At 47.0% G+C, this 16,027-nt stretch overlaps 1 protein-coding gene across 2 annotated transcripts in view; it reads left to right on the plus strand.

Moving 5' to 3' along the window:
• Window positions 1-2,034: 2,034 nt before the first annotated feature.
• SMPD3 (sphingomyelin phosphodiesterase 3) overlaps window positions 2,035-16,027 on the plus strand; it is an 84,071-nt gene continuing 70,078 nt past the window's right edge. For both annotated transcript variants that reach the window (XM_047834745.1, XM_047834744.1), the window contains exon 1: window positions 2,035-2,177. The gene's annotated coding sequence lies outside the window, so the exon portion shown is untranslated. The remainder of the gene's footprint in view (window positions 2,178-16,027) is intronic.

Consider the following 16,027-nt stretch of genomic DNA (forward strand, 5'->3'; position numbering starts at 1 on the left):
AAATGCAACCCATTTTACTCATTCCCCCATCCTAGCCTTCCCTCCGTGGATATCATCAACTTAAGGATGACAGCGTTGCTTTTTCTCAGGATCTGTCTCTTGGGTTTGAAACAGGTTCAGGGTAACAGTCCCCCTGGTTATTTCTTTGGCCATGAATTAATTATACCCATATATTCTCCCAAGAATGCTTTAGCTGAAATACACCCAAAAGTCTGGTGGGGTGACATATGAAGCATGTGTGGGATTAATTGGACCATCTGGCCAACACCAGAGCCCTGAGTGGAAAAAGATTCAGGAAAAAAAAACAAAAAACAAAAAACTAACTAGCAAGGTGGGACATCACCACCAGGGCCCTATGATGCTGAGCAGAGACTGAAAGAAGGGCAGGCATCTCAGACTGTCATTGCTTCACAACTGACAGGGGCAGAAGATCTTTCCCAAAAAGGGAGTGGGAGGTAGGGAATTTAGGCACAGAAAGAAGGGCAAACAGCTAGAAATAGGGGAACATGAAGAACTGATGACCTTTAGTGGAGAACTGACAAGACTTCCAAGTAATGATCAGCATGAATCTATGAGTCCCTAGTGTCATAGAATTCTAAGGACTCTCAAAGCACTCAGGCAAAATTCCAATCCATTATATGAATGACAAACATTTCCTCATGAGGGTGGCATCCCTCTAGTTGAACGTTTTCAGCAATGGAAAATACACAACCTTAGGAAATTAAGAGCACGGAGGTGTGAGTAAAATTCAATTAGTGTTCAATTCATTTTCAACTCAACAAATATCTCAGAGTACCTACTATGTGTCAGACACTATAGGCACTGGCTTATACCTATGAATAATATAGACATGGCCCCTGTTCTGTGGATCTTATCATGTGGAAGATGGATACATAAGCACACAAATGGAATAGGGGAAGTAGAGGGTGCTGCTCATATGCAAGGTGGAATACCTAATATGGAGCCAGACATCTAGGAAGGCTTCACAGAAGACGCAATGTCTAGGCTGGGGCTTGAAGAGTGTGAGGGGTTAGCTGAGTACAAGGGTGGAGGGAACCACCAGAGTGAGAGAAAAAAGGGTGGTTAAGACTTCCCAGCCACCAAAAGAAGTTCAGAGTGTCGCAAGAACAAGGTGGAGACCAGATTTAGAAGGGCCCTTAGAGCAATGTTGAGAGGAGTGTGGGCTTAATTCCATAGATAATGAGAAGGAGTAGCGCCCTCTGGCTACTCTGGGGGAAATGTTGCCGTATCAGGGATGGCGTAAGGAGACCAGAATCCTGGATGGGAAGACTGGATAAGACCTTGACGGCTCAAGGGATATGACCAAAGTAAAGCACTCCTCTATAAGTTCGAGACAAAACTAAAGCGATAAAGTTCAGAATGCCACACTCTCAAGCCACAGGTCTCCTCCGTCCTCTCTCACCTTTGCTGGGCAAACCAGAGCGGCTCGACCTCGGTTTGCCCCATCACCGCGGACTGTGGGCAGGGGGACGGCTCCACACCCTTCTTCTCAGGTAGGAAAACTGAGGCCCAGAGTCCCGTGGAGGGTGCCGAGGACAAAAAAAAAAAAAAAAAAAAAATCGAAACGGCCTCCCAAGAGGCTGCCGGTAGTCACGCACAATCCGAGGGTCCCGCGGCCTGCCCCATTTCTCAGTCAGCCGGCCCCAACCAGCCGCCTTTGCTATGGAAACAGTCCTCCCGCCCTCCTCAGCGCCTCGGTTTCTTCATGCACCCTGGGAAATGCAGTCCACCCCCGGTAACCTGCCCGCGGCATAAGCCCCCTTCGCGTCCTTAAAGGACTACGAGTTCCAGAAGGCAGTACAAAAACTCCGACAGTCTCTAGGGCATGCGGTCTTGACGAAAAGCTAGAGAAACCCGCCGGCTGGGCAGAAGAGAGTGGAGAAGGCACCCCCCATGGGCGGCCTTCTGGGCGTGGCCAGGATCTCCATTGGCTACGGCCGCGCAGGGGAGGCGGAGTCAGCGGAATGAGGCGCGGAGCTGTTCGCCGCTCCAGGTGCTGAGTCCGAGGGAGGCTCCCGACGCGAGAGCCGCGGTCTCCGCCGCCGCCACCGCCGCCGCCGTCACCGCGAGAGCCACCGCGGGAAAGCCGGGGCAGTGAGGAGCGCAGAGGAGCTCGTTGCGCTGCCGAGCGCTGACAGCCCTCCCTCCTCTTTGAGGTCGGTGCTGCTGGATTCTCTTTTGTTTTATTGGGGACGGAATGAACTGAGATGAGGGGGCCTGGGGAGTTGATGGGACCTCTCCTCACCGCCCTCAACACCATCTGTCCCGGAGAGCTGCTGACTGACTCCTTGCGGGCCTCTCTGTGGCCTGTCGCCTGAAGTCGGAGCAGCTTGCGTTAGTTTTTGTTCTATGGTAGAGGGGATTCTCGAGTGTGAGGGGCAAAGGCTGGGGGAACTCCCCCCGTCTCTACTGAGGGGGCGTTGGGGAGCTTGGAGTCTTCCCCCACCCTTGTGCCTGATAACGAGGCTGCTTGGATTATTGAGGATGGGAGGGAGTGTTATGGGATGAAAGGTTCAGAGGCAGGGGGACCCTTCCCCATAACACCTGTACTGCTTGAGGTTACAAAGGGGGTCTGGATGTGATGGATGACACCGGGAAACTGCTCCTCCTCTGCTCAGACCCTCCTGGGCTTATTGAGGAGGGGCTGTTTGCGATGTCAGCAAGATCCTTTCCGTGCCCACCCCTCTCCCGAAGCCTAGGTTTTTGTGAAGAGGAGAAACGGGATGGAGATGGAGACGGGACTCTTCCCCCTCCCACTTGGACCCGCCTCGGTTATTGGGGGAGGGGAGTGGGACGTGAGGAACTAGAGCCGGGGAGACCCTTCCCCACAGTACTTGAAGTCGCTGGCACAGGAAGGCACTGACGGATTCTTGGGGTCCTCCATGCTCGGGGCCCCGCGCCTAAGGTCTGAGTGGCCTGGGTGTGGATGTGCGGTGGGGGAAAGTAAGAAGGGTGCAGGGAATCCACCCGACCTCCCCCTACTTGAACCTCACCTCTCAGGCCCTCTCTACCTGGATCCAGGTCAGGGGCCCAAGTCGAGAAGACCCTCCCTGTCCCGCTCAGTCCCGCCCCGCCCGGCGACCCGGCTCCTGCACCGCGGCAGGGAGCCAGACGCGGATGGGCACGTGCGGAGCGGAACGGGGCGGGTCCCCTCTCTAGCCCTACGAAGCTCCAGGCAGACGCCCCCTGAGCCTCCAGACCTTTGGGACTGCTCGGCTCCACGCGGGGCGCGCCCCAGATCCGGCTACCGAAACCTGCTTCCAGGGCGCGCGGCGGCAGCTTCGCGAACAGGGCTTTTGCGCTCGGCCCAGGCATCCTCGTTAGGACAAAGCGGCGGTCTCCGCACTGGCGGGCCTGCGCCACCCGCTGGGCTGGGGGCGCGGCTAAGGGAGGGGGGGCTCCGGGCGCGGCGCGGAGAGCTTCCGCGGAATCACGCCGGGAGCCGGGCGGGAGACAAAGCGCGCTAGCTTCTCTCGGGCCTGCGCGAGCCGGCATGGAAAATCCCGAGGGAGGAGGCGGCTGCGCCCTGGCTCGGTACTATGCCCTGCACCCTTCTTTCCCGCACATCACCCCCTAACGCTGGCCGTGCACCCCAGGTTGCAGTGTGTGCAGTGGTAACCAGGGTTCCTCCTGGGGGACATTCAAGATCTGTGGCCACGAGGACGCACGCGGACAGGCAGGGGGCTCCGCCTGGAGAGTAGGGTCCCAGGATTCAGGAGATATAGATGGACCGGGGTCTGGAGAGGCATCCTGACTCGATCTCGCTACGCTCCATCAACCATGTTAGGTCAGGTTTGATTCTCGGGTTCGAGTGTATGTGTCACCGTGTGTTTGCATGGGTGATGATGTGGGTCAGAGTGTGAATATTAACGTGTATGACTGTGTGAATGTGCCAGTGTGTGCTCCAATGTTCATGTGTGTGTCATGATGAGCTTGTGAATCTGTCTGTGTGTGCTTGTGGGAGGAGGAACCACTCTCTGCTGACCTTAGATGTTGGGGGTGTGGGCAGGTTGGTTGTCTCTTCCACTCTAAAGCCACAGTAATAATTTAGGGTTCCAGTGGGTGCCCTCGGGGTGAAGGTAGCTTCAGGCTGCCTTGGGCCTAAACTGCATGCTTGGGTGTGGCCTAGAAGATAGGACATCACAAGTATGTGGAGCCCTCGTCAGCCTTTCTGGGGTCTCAGATCAGACCCTAACATCTCCACCATTGCCCTGCCCTTCCCATCCCTCAGAAATCTTATCCTGCTGCAAGGGGTTGCCCTGAGGCCCAGAATTCCACCCCACCTCTCCACGTGAGCTTCCAAGTGGGGCTTGGGGGGCTCATCAGCATAGTCTTTTATGATTTTGGGGTGCAAGATATTGTGGCAAGGAAATTTCCTCAATTTGGCCTCCATGCCTGGAAGGTCTATAGGTCTGGGGTTGCCAGTCAGTGGCAGGTGGCCTCTCAGTAATACCAGGTATACTCACAGAGAGGGTATGAGTGTGGCACACAGATACCACTATGAGTGGACACCCCTAGAGGATGACAGCCCTCCCAGACCTGCCCATTCCCAGTGAATGACCTCAGTTTCATAGTACTTTACAGCAAAGGTGTTGTGTGGCTTTGAGACAATACCCACCAGAGACCCCCTTCCCATAGGATGAGGGGCTAGACCGTTTTGAGTGCAACCACAGAAAGACCCATTATTAGACAGTGGAGCCACCATCCAGCCCAGCCCTGCCTGATCCAGTCTGAAGTATCCACTGCCAGTATCCACAGCGACCTCTACTGGGAAAAGTAGTAAATTTGTAACTAACACTCTCCCTGAGTGTGGAGGTTCAGGGTGGGTGTGGGCACTGTTAGGTAAAAATCACAAACCCTTCCATATGGGGCTCCCTGTCAGCCTTTCGAGTCCTGAGTTGATATTCTTAATGGAAGTGACTTCAAACTAGTCCAAGCAGTGAAATTGCCACTGTCCTTGCCCATACAGAAGTATTTGAAGAGGGCCAAAAGGCCTTTGTCCAAGTTTCCATCCAATTGGGGATGGACATCAAATCCATTTGTGAGGAAAATGCATGGAAAACACTTATCAAGTTCAGGGAGTTTTAAGCATCTTTCTTATCTCTTCCTCTCCTACTATGATTCCCACCCTCCCCTTCTTATTCCACTTTCTCCTCCTCTCTTCCTCATTATTAACCAATAACATATTTTTGTTTATTTTTCTAATGTTTATTTTTGAGAGAGTGGGGGTGGGGGAGGGTCAGAGAGAGAGGGAGACACAGAATCTGAGGCAGGCTCCAGACTTCGAGCTGTCAGCCCAGAGCCTGGTGTGGGTCTTGAATACATGAGCTGTGAGATCATGACCAAGCCAAAGTTGGATGCTTAACTGACTGAGCCACCCAGGTGCCCCGCCAATAATGTATTTTGAAAGATAAGCCTTCTTTTACCTTGTTGAAAATATGGCCCAGAAAATGCAGAAATCAGAAGGCTATTACTAAGTACAAAGAACTGGCAAACACTGGCTCTCCTAGATCTAATGGGAGTAGGGGAGATGGATGAAATATGCTCTGTATTAAATGCTTACCTGGTGACATGTGTCTCTTCTCCCAGAATTGCTCTGAAGAGATTTCACACAGCCACAAAATCTTTAGAGCTCCTTAAAGGAAAGGAGGTATTTAAATACCTAGTATTGTTCTTACTTTGGCATCCATGTGATTTGCATTGAACTACATGACTCAGTATCATAAAGTAAAAATAGGACTTAATCTCTTCATTGCCTGTTCAGAAGGTGACTGCATATGTGTGTTGCATTCTGCATGAAAGAGTGAAAAGCTAAATTATCTCATAAATTGAACCACCTGCTTATTCTGATTAGAGAATGGCACTTAACATCACCTACAGGCAGTAGCATTATTTTATGTTTCTTTTAATTCATACCTGAATCTCTTTGTCTTGTAAAACCTTTCTTCATGCTCATACATTATTACTTTCACTTGAAGTTAATCAAGAATGTTTAATCCTTGTACAAAAGCCAAACAAATTAAATATCAGCAGATACAGGAAGATGTGGGTGGTGTTTCTGTTCTTGGGCTCAAAAAAATTATTGGAGTTCACAGGAGAGTAGTAAAGGGGCTGAAGAGTTAGTAAATCTTATGGGTGTAGTGAACAGGTTCATGAAGAGGAGAAGCTCCTCAAAATTTTTCTAGGAGTGCTGGTCGTGTTGAAGAATCTGAGGATGCAAGCAAATAGTATGCATGCTGTGAGTGAGAATGAACGAGTGGGATTCCTAAATCCAAGTATTAATACAGCCTTTGTGGGAAAAATCCACTAAATCCCTCCTGTTCTCTCAGGTTGCCAGTAGCCAAGAAGGAGTGGAGCTGTCCAAGGTTCTGGAACTCTGGCCTCAACCCCACTAGTGGAGAAGGCAGGATTCAGGGCAGGGAATAGAAGGAAGCTCTGAGGACCAAGGCTTCTGTAAGGATTTCCCCAAAGCTCATCACAGAAAGAAATAGGAGGAAACAGAGCTGTAGAGGCTTTTATTGTATTGCTTCAAACGAACCCATTGGCAAACCCTATTTAAAGAATTACAAGCTAATAATAAGAAACAACATTTCTGAGTCAGGCTTTTCAAATGTATTTAATCTTCACAGTCCTATGAGGTAGGTGGTGGTGGTGTTTCCACTTTCAAGAAGAGGAAATGAAGCTTTGGGAGGAAAGGGCCTTGCCCATGATTACACAGATCAGAAGGAATAGAGTTTAGATTCCAAACTGGATCTCTTAAACTCCAGAGTCTCCTCTTACCATTATTTTTTCCTACTGCTATTGTAGAAGCAAAATTGAAGTTTCGGACTGTCCTATATGAGATTCTAACCAACTTTTAGAGGAAAGGATTGGGGACCAACAAAGATTCAGACATAAGCCATAAAAAGTCCTTTCAAATGTATCAAGGATATTACCGCAATACTTTACATATTATCCTGACAAAAGGCTTGTTGCCTGTACTTGGTTATAGGTAAAGAAGGAGAAAAAGGAGTACAATGACCCTGATGGCCAGTGTCCCAGGGTTTTCTTTCCAGAGTGGAACAATTTCACAAGAAGCCAAGCTTGGATGGCAGCAAAATCTATTTTTCATAATCTGCAATAATGGGGGTGGGGAATGAGGAGGCTGTTATTATTTCACAGAGTACACGTAGAGCCAAAGAAATAGGGCTTATATTTATTTGCTGGTGTCCTGTTCCAATGCTGAGGACACTTGGATATTGTTAAGAGGCTCCTTCTCCCTATTCCCACTCTCAGATTTTTACAGCAAGGTCTTTAACACCAAAATAAAAGTTTTCATTGTTGTGAGCCTCAGCTAATCCCAGGGAAGTGCCACATTCCTGCCCTTGTGTCATCATAACCAGTGTTCTGCCTTCATATGTGGCTGCACGACTCCTGCAGGTTGGCAAGTTTGGGGTGTGATAGGCTTCAGGCCACACATCCTCTGGTCCTCCCAGGGTGGCAGTGCCAACTGCCCCAATCTTGCCACACACACAAGTGACCTGGGCCTGAGAACTCCCCATTCAGTGGCTGTTTATGTGTCTAAAGAGAGTAGAGAGCAAGAGATTTGCTTTTTCTCCTCTCTTGACCTCAGTCTGCACAATGCATAGAAAGGGGGCCTCACCTTTTAAGAAAACGCCTCACATCAGGCTAGGTCTCCTGTCCATTTTGAGTCTTTCTTTCCCCTTCTAGGTTCGGGCTTTGCAGGACTCTGATGCATGCAGCAAATCTGCTATTGCTTTTCCCGAGTGCACTCGGAGGCCAAGGACCCGGCTCCCATCCGGGTCTGTTCTGACTCATATGACTGCAGACAGATTTGATTGTTTTCTTATTTAGAGTCATTAATTAACTCTCCTCAGCATCAGAACAGCATGTATTAAGAGGGGAGCCGTTCGTGGGGGTCTCTAGGAAGCCATGCCTACAGCTGAGTACTGTCTCCTTTTCTAACAGGATCAGGAAATGGTTTTTTTTTAAATTTTTTTTTTTTCACGTTTATTTATTTTTGGGACAGAGAGAGACAGAGCATGAACGGGGGAGGGGCAGAGAGAGAGGGAGACACAGAATCGGAAACAGGCTCCAGGCTCTGAGCCATCAGCCCAGAGCCTGACGCGGGGCTCGAACTCACGGACCGCAAGATCGTGACCTGGCTGAAGTCGGACGCTTAACCGACTGCGCCACCCAGGCGCCCCAGGAAATGGTTTTTAATTCTGGCTGTAACCCTTCAGTAAGCTTAGATTGTCAAGATTTTATGCCAATATGAGAAAGGAAATAAAATTGTAATTAATTGCTAAGGCTGCTATAGTTATTCTGGCAAAAACTGGGAAACTCCAGGGTCACTGAAAGAACAGGACTTTCATTCATTCAATATTTCCTAGGCCTGCAATGTGCCAGGCACAGAGCTCTGCATAGTGAACACAATCCAACGTGGGATAAGCCCTGTCATATCGGAATCTTAAATGGAAAGTGGAAACAGATGCAGAAACGCTGACAAGGGTGTGTGCTGTAAGCAGAAAGAGTCTCTAGAGGGGCACCTGGGTGGCTCAGTCAGTTAAGCACCCACCTTCGGCTCAGGTCATTTCACAGTTTGTGGGTTCGAACCCCACATCGGGCTCTGTGTTGACAGAGCCTGGAACCTGCCTCAGATTCTTTGTCTCCCACTCTCTCTGCCCCTCCCTCACTCACGCACTCTCAAAAATAAACATTAAAAAATTTTAAGAGTTTTTAGAAATGGAAAGAACCTTAATAATCATAAACCATCATCTCTTTTTTAACATAAGGAAAGAGGCTGAGGGAAATTGAGTGTTGCCACTAGCCACACACAGCCCTGGTTAGTGGCAAAGAGGGGGATTAGAACCCAGGTTTTATTAATTCCTAAAATTTCTTCTCTCCACTGTACTCAACTGCTGCTCTGCTCACCAAATTATCCAAAGGGCATGTTTCCATTAACAGAGACTTTTTAGATCTAATCTTAATGCAAAACTTAAGTTGAAAGAGAAACAATAGATTAAATGGGAAAAGAATGCCCACTTATATCCGTGTTGTACAATATAGTAGCCACGTGCTATTGAGCACTTGAAATGTGGCTAATCCAAATTGAGGCACCAGATTTTGAAAAATTAGTATGAAAAATATATATAAAATAGCTCACTAATAATGTTAATAGTATAAGTTGAAATATTATTTTGGATATATTGAGTTAAATAAAATATATTAAAATTAACTTCACTTGTTTCTCCTTTTAATGTGTCTACTAGAAAATTAATAATTATATACATGTCTTGCATTTGTAACTCATTTCTACTGCATAACACTTCTCTAGAGTGCTTCCATTTAGGAGAAAATGTTCTTCACAAACTAAGGCATTTAGCAAAGTAGGTTTTGTAATCAGTCAGCCAGAGATGAATACTAGCTTTACCACTTAAGCTGTGTGACCTTGGACAAGTTGATTAATCTCTATGCTTCCATTTCCTCACCTGTAAAATGATGATGATAATAGAACCTACCTCCTTGGTTGAGTCAAATCACTTAGAACAGTGGCTGGTACATAGTGAGTACTCAATATTAGCTATCAGAGGAGACTTCAGTATTAGCTATCAGAGGAGTACTCAATATTATTATCAGAGGAGACTTCTAGAATCTTACAAGATAGGGGCAACAAGAAGGAGAACAAGCAGACAATTTTCAAATACATGAAGGAAAGGGTTTACTACTACTTAAAAGATGATTGAAAATGCATGCTCAGTACAAGCTCATGAACTACCTTGATGTGGCCCCAATTTTCTGACAGAAAATGAAACTGAGGAAAGACTTCAAGCCACTTACATAAGTACACAATGGGTAAACACATTAGCTAACTGCATTATGCACAGGTCCTGACCTCTGCTAACAAGTTGAGGAAGAGAATGATTAGTGTGTACTGATAACAGAGGACCCAAGAACTCTGAGTCTCTTGGATTCCAAGATTCCTCAGAGAAATGTAAGCCTTATGCTCTAGGAGAAAGATCCTGGACAAGAGTCAGACCTATGTGAGGTCAAAGCCATTCTGCCATCCATTGGTCTTGATCAAGACACTGTCAATCTCCTCCTCTGTAAAATGGAGATAGTACCACCACTCTTGCAGGCTGTGGTGAGGACTAAATTAGATAATGCAAATAAAACATCTCATACATAGTAGGTACTCCAAAGATGGTAGCTTTGATGAACTGAAATTTCAAATGTTAATAGAGAACTTGTGGTTGTTTAATAGAGAATTTTCCATTCGGAATCTCCATGGTCTTTTCTCCAATTTTTTTATGTTTGTATTTTTAACTTATAGAATTTCTTTCTAGACATATAAAAACATGTGCTGTTGATATTATTTTATATTTTCACTCTTTTCTACAGTTTCACTGCTGCATTCTGCATCTTTGCTTTGTCTCTGAAAAAGGTTGAAAGGACAGTTTCATCTGATTGTGTCTACACCAAAATGTAGGGTCTCAGTAACTTTGGGCATATTACACAGTCTGTCAGGTTCTTCTCTCTCTCCCATTAACATACATGAGCTTTCTTTCCTGAGATGATAAATTAAGAACCAAAATGGACATTGTTCTCCATCATATTTATCCTAAAGTTCTGACATTCTGACCTTAGTGGTTAGAGCACTTTACATGCAGCTTTGCTTTAAAAAATAGATGGGACATCAATCTAGAAACCATAGCCCCAGAAGAATCATGTTCTCCTGGCTCTTACAGCAGGTGATAGGTCCATTCACTGCATAGCTCTGAGGGAGCACATTGCTGCTGTCCTTAAATATGTAGTTCTCTTCCAAAAGTTTGCTTTCTGGACCAAAGAAATATAGGTTAAGCTCAGTGAAGACTTATGTTAACAAAGCATGTAGAACTCTAGAGAAAATACTGACTAGTCACACAGAAATTGTGGGGAATCCCTAGAAATATTTTGGCAGGAGAGCAACATGGTCAGATGTCTGGGGTCAAAGTGTGGTGGGTGTGGGTACCTAATTGGCTCAGTCAGTTAGGCATCCGACTCTTGATTTTGGCTCAGGTCATGATCTACAGTCATGGGATCAAACCAGATGTTGGTATCCATGCTGAGCATGGAGCCTGTTTAAGATTCTCTTTCCCTCTTTCTCTGCCCCTCTTCCCTGCTCACGCTCACTCACTCCCTCTCTCTCTCTCAAAATAAACATTGAAAAAAAAAAGTGTGGTGGGTGTATTGAGGTGGGGAAGAGCCTGGAGGGCAGGTTCACCCCTGATTTTGTTGAGACACCCATGACTTCCAGGGACCTAAGTACCATTACTAAGTTCTCCTGGGATAGGGTCTGATCTTGAAATGGATTTTTCCCATCCATTCACTCTTGTTCACTCAATGAATGCTGAATGCTGCATTTTGAAAATGCAGCTCTGGAAGAACTTAAGGTCTGGATGGGGAGAAGGGAGATGCCCATATATAGAGTGAACGAAGGAACAAAGGCTGAAGTAAACACAAGAGGCTTGACTACGGTGCATTAGCTATGGCAGTTGGCTCAAGCTGTAGATCCCAGCCCCCCGACCTGAATCTGAATCTCAGCTTCACAACCAATATGTGAGCAAGCACTTGAGCAAGTGCTTTAACCTTTCTGAGCCTCATTTTTCCCATCTGGAGCAATAAAACATACTTTCCTGGGCTGTTATGGCTATTACATGACAACATATATGAAATTTCTTAGGGTAATACTAGCCTTTCTTAATGGAGTGCTTACAGTGCATCAGGCATTGTGCTTAGCAACTTATATGCATAAAAGCTACCATTATTATTCCTATTTTATGGCTGAGGAAAGCAATGTTCACATACTTCAAGTAACTTACCCAAGGTCCCAGAAGCAGTAAGGAGTGGGACGAGCATCCCAACCCAGGAAATTTGACTGCAAAATCTTCTCTTAACCATTGCGATCATTGCCTCCCCGGTTCAAGGTCAGCAGGAACCCAGTAACTTATTGTGAAAGAGGGCAAAATGATTTGTTGATCAACTTGCATAGAGGTCTTCTGCTTGGTCTTCAGGAGTGGGTACAATATGGAGAGGCTCTGAGGAGTGTGTATGGTACAGAGGGAAGACAGGGAAAAGCTGTGATCCAATGAACAGGGCTGGGAATGCCAATGATGTGTTCTGGGAGTCCTGAAATGGAGAAGAGGTTTTCAGTAGGAAACAGATGTTTAGAAAGAAGAGTTTGAAAAGCCTTGGATATCAGGCTAACAAGTGTTAGAAAAACAAAAAAGTTCACAGGAAAAAGATGGGATATGAAATCTGAAAGCACCAGTTTGAAGCATCTCATTGGATTTGGGCATATTGTTGCAGTGAGGAGCAGGCTCACCAGGGATGCCCAAAGCCAAAGTTTGTGGAGAGTGTGGCCAGACCACAGTCTAGCATTCCTACCAGTGCTCTTTGCTATCTAATGTGCATAGCCTTTTCTTTCATTTGGTCTTCACAAAAGCCCTAGGCAAGAGCCAGGTGGGAGGTCTGCTACCAGCATTGCTGACTGTATCAAGTAGCAGGCAGCATGGGCTGCCAGGAAACGCAGATGCCAAGCACAGCTGCAGTGCTCAAACCCAGGCAAAAAGCTTAGGAGGACTTTTTCTGTGGGGGAGGAGGCAGATGCCTTGCCCACAGGACTCAGTCCTTTTCTCTGTGCTCCAGGAAGCAGGCAGTGTCATCCTTTGGTCCATGATTTCCCAGTGACACCCCTGAGTGGTGGTGAGGGCCTGAGTGAGGGTCATTGCAAACAAACTCCATGCAGCATCTGTCAGCCAGTGGCCCCCTCCCGTGCAGAGAGCTTGTTTCACAAAAGGAGATTTTTCTGAATTTGCCATCTTGAATTCATTGTGTTCATTTCTCTGCAAACTACAGGGACCAGAAACCAAACCTATTCTCCTTAGGGGGGTTAGAAGAAAAATCTATCTTTTCTAATGGCTGCAGTCACTGCTGACCACCAGATTTCTCTCCATGGCTACACTTTGAATAACAGTGGAAAACAAAGGCGGGAAAGGAGAGGGGCACAGATGGGGCACTTCTTCCAAGAGGCACCTGCGGTTCTGTGAAGGATGTGAAGCAATGGGGAGGGAACTTGCACAGCTTTGAGAGAACCCCTTGATGAGTAAAGGAGGAGTTCTGATGTGCAAGATGATAGAAGATGAAAGAGATCATGGTGCTTACTATGTTTTCTCTAGAAAGTCATGGTAGGATTCCAGGTGCCCTCCACAGTTCTGGAAGGATAAATAAACTGGTGGGCAAGGCCACAGAAATTTTGACAAGTTATCCAGGAATAAGTCCCTAAGGATTTTAAACATATTGCTAATGAGAAATGACACACACTTGGTAATAGAATGTCAAGGACTCCTCTGGCCATTGACCCCATAATGATTAATGTGTGTCAGACACTGAATACAACAGGGTGGAATGGTGACTTCTGAAGGATAAAATCAAACTGGAAAATCAAAATAATAATACAAAAGGTATAGATGTTTAGAATGGTTGGGCATCAGGAAGTACAGCTGATGTTACTGCAGAATAACTTTACCAGCCAAGTCCCTTTTACCTCATCATTCTGACCCCGAGGGTCAATTCTTAGATGTTCCTGTGATCAGCCCCCAACTCAGGGCCTAGCACACAGTAGGTGCTCAGCAAGTGTTCACAGCTTGCTCACGCATTTAACACTACTGTGTGCTAAGCCCTGTGGCCAGGCAATGGAGAGATGGAAGTGAATGAAACACAGTGCCTGTCCATAGGGGGTTAGTCAATTCCAAAATAGAACAAGGAATACACTGTAGGAAATGTGCAAATGAACATGGTTACCTCATCATGTTACCTTCTAGGTGCTTCCTCACACCTCTGGAATAATGTAGCCCAGCAGGTGAGCCAAATTGGGATCTTCTACAGGCAACCTTATCTCACATCACACCTGAACAGGTCCAGCTGTGGAAGCTGAGATAGCAGCATGAAAGTGAAGGAGGCAGAGGCTGGTATATTGTAGAAACGTGTTGGGTGCACTCACTGAAGATGTTTTTCCTTTACATGCTTTGTTTGAAAGACTTGCTCTTGAGACGCTTTGCCTGCAATTAGAGCATGCTGCCACAAGGAGCACCATGAAGCACCATGAAGTGTGGTCCAAGTAGACACACCCTCCACAGGCGTGGCATGCTGAGCAAAATAGCTTTCCAGTTGTTAACCTTCAGTTGAACATAATTTTAAATTAATTGATCAAAAAAGAATTGCACATTTAATTGGACCAAAGCACTGTAACCTATGTATATACAGTGAGTGGAATTATGAATTCATCAACATTCATTTAACAAAATTCATGTATGTCTACTGTATACAAAGAGTGGCACAAAGTCCCTGCCCTTAGGTACTGCCTCCTACAAGGAGAACAAACACAGACAGATAATTATAGTGCAGCAAAGTAAGTGGTGCAATGGGGGGATGAGCAGAGAGCACTAAAGGCACAGAGAAGGAGTGACCAACTCTCATGGGGGACGAGGGGGAGTAACACACACACACACACACACACACTCTCTCTCTCTCTCTCTCTCTCTCTCTCTCATGGCCCAGATGTTAACATCTAAGTCACAGGGTTTTACACCAACACATATAGAAAGGAAAAAGCAAATAGGTTGAAATATTGGGACACTGAAAGGAGTTGGGATTGGCCTGTTGAGTGATTTTGAATGTATCTATCTCTGGACCTCAGTTCCCTCATCAGGTACTCCAAGGATGTGGTAGTGGCCATCCTGACCATGTGGGCCTGGAACAACATGGAGATTAGAGGGATGAGCTTGATCTTGTTGGCCAAGGCCTGGACTTGTCCCAGTCTCGAGGCCTCCTTGGAACCTGCTTGTCTGGACCCTCTTTTAAAAAATATTTGTTAATGTTTATTTATTTTTGAGAGAGAGAGAGAGAGAGAGAGAGCAAGTGGGGGATGAGTAGAGAGAGAAGAAGACACAGAATCTGAAGCAGGCTCCAGGCTCCATGCTGTCAGCACAGAGCCCAACATGGGGCTCAAACCCATGAACTGTGAGATCATGACCTGAGCCAAAGTCGGATGCTTAACCAACTGAGCCACCCACGCACCCCTGTCTGGACCTTTTTAATTCTGGCTGAAATATTCCAAGGGATTCCAGAGGATCAGCTGAGATGCTGGGCATAGAGGAACTTGTCATTTGTGAGGGCTTTTGGTATCCAAACAAATGGTCTAGCTCTTCTGAATCGCTACTTGGTTTTACCACCAATCCCAGAAGCCAGGCCGGCCCCCTCAAAACTCTACACTGCATGTGCTACCCTGCTCCCTTCTTACCAGCAGGTCTGAGGCCTGCTTTGGAAAGCCTTGGCCTGGTCAGGGGAGGGTCACTGCTGGCAGACCAGGCCCACCCCTGCCTCCAGGCCCTTGAGAAGACAAAGCCCTGTGGCAACCATTTCTCAACATACTTGCATACCAAATCATCACGATGGACACCTTCAACTAACATGTTGTATGTCAATAAGATCTCAATAAAGCTGGGGGAGGAAAAAAGAAAAGAAAAGCTTTACTCAGCCTGTGTCTCCCTCTGGAGACCTTCTTCAGCTCTGGCAGGCTGTCCTCCCCAGCCAGTCCCACCTTGCCGTTCCTGGGGACCCAACCCACTCTTGTCTGTGGGTGTGGCAGTGCCCTTCCCAGAACTGGGACCTCTGTGTTGGGAATACAGAGGAGCAGCTATCTTGCATCAATTTTAAAAATGCCAGAGTGTTTAAAAAAATTTTTTTTAACATTTATTTATTTTTGAGACAGAGAGAGACAGAGCATGAACGGGGGAGGGTCAGAGAGAGAGGGAGACACAGAATCGGAAGCAGGCTCCAGGCTCTGAGCCATCAGCCCAGAGCCCCATGCGGGGCTCGAACTCACGGACCGCGAGATCGTGACCTGAGCTGAAGTCGGACGCTTAACCGACTGAGCCACCCAGGCGCCCCCAGAGTGTTTAATTTA

Source organism: Prionailurus viverrinus, chromosome E2 (genome assembly GCF_022837055.1).
Source record: "Prionailurus viverrinus isolate Anna chromosome E2, UM_Priviv_1.0, whole genome shotgun sequence".
NCBI lineage: Eukaryota > Metazoa > Chordata > Mammalia > Carnivora > Felidae > Prionailurus > Prionailurus viverrinus.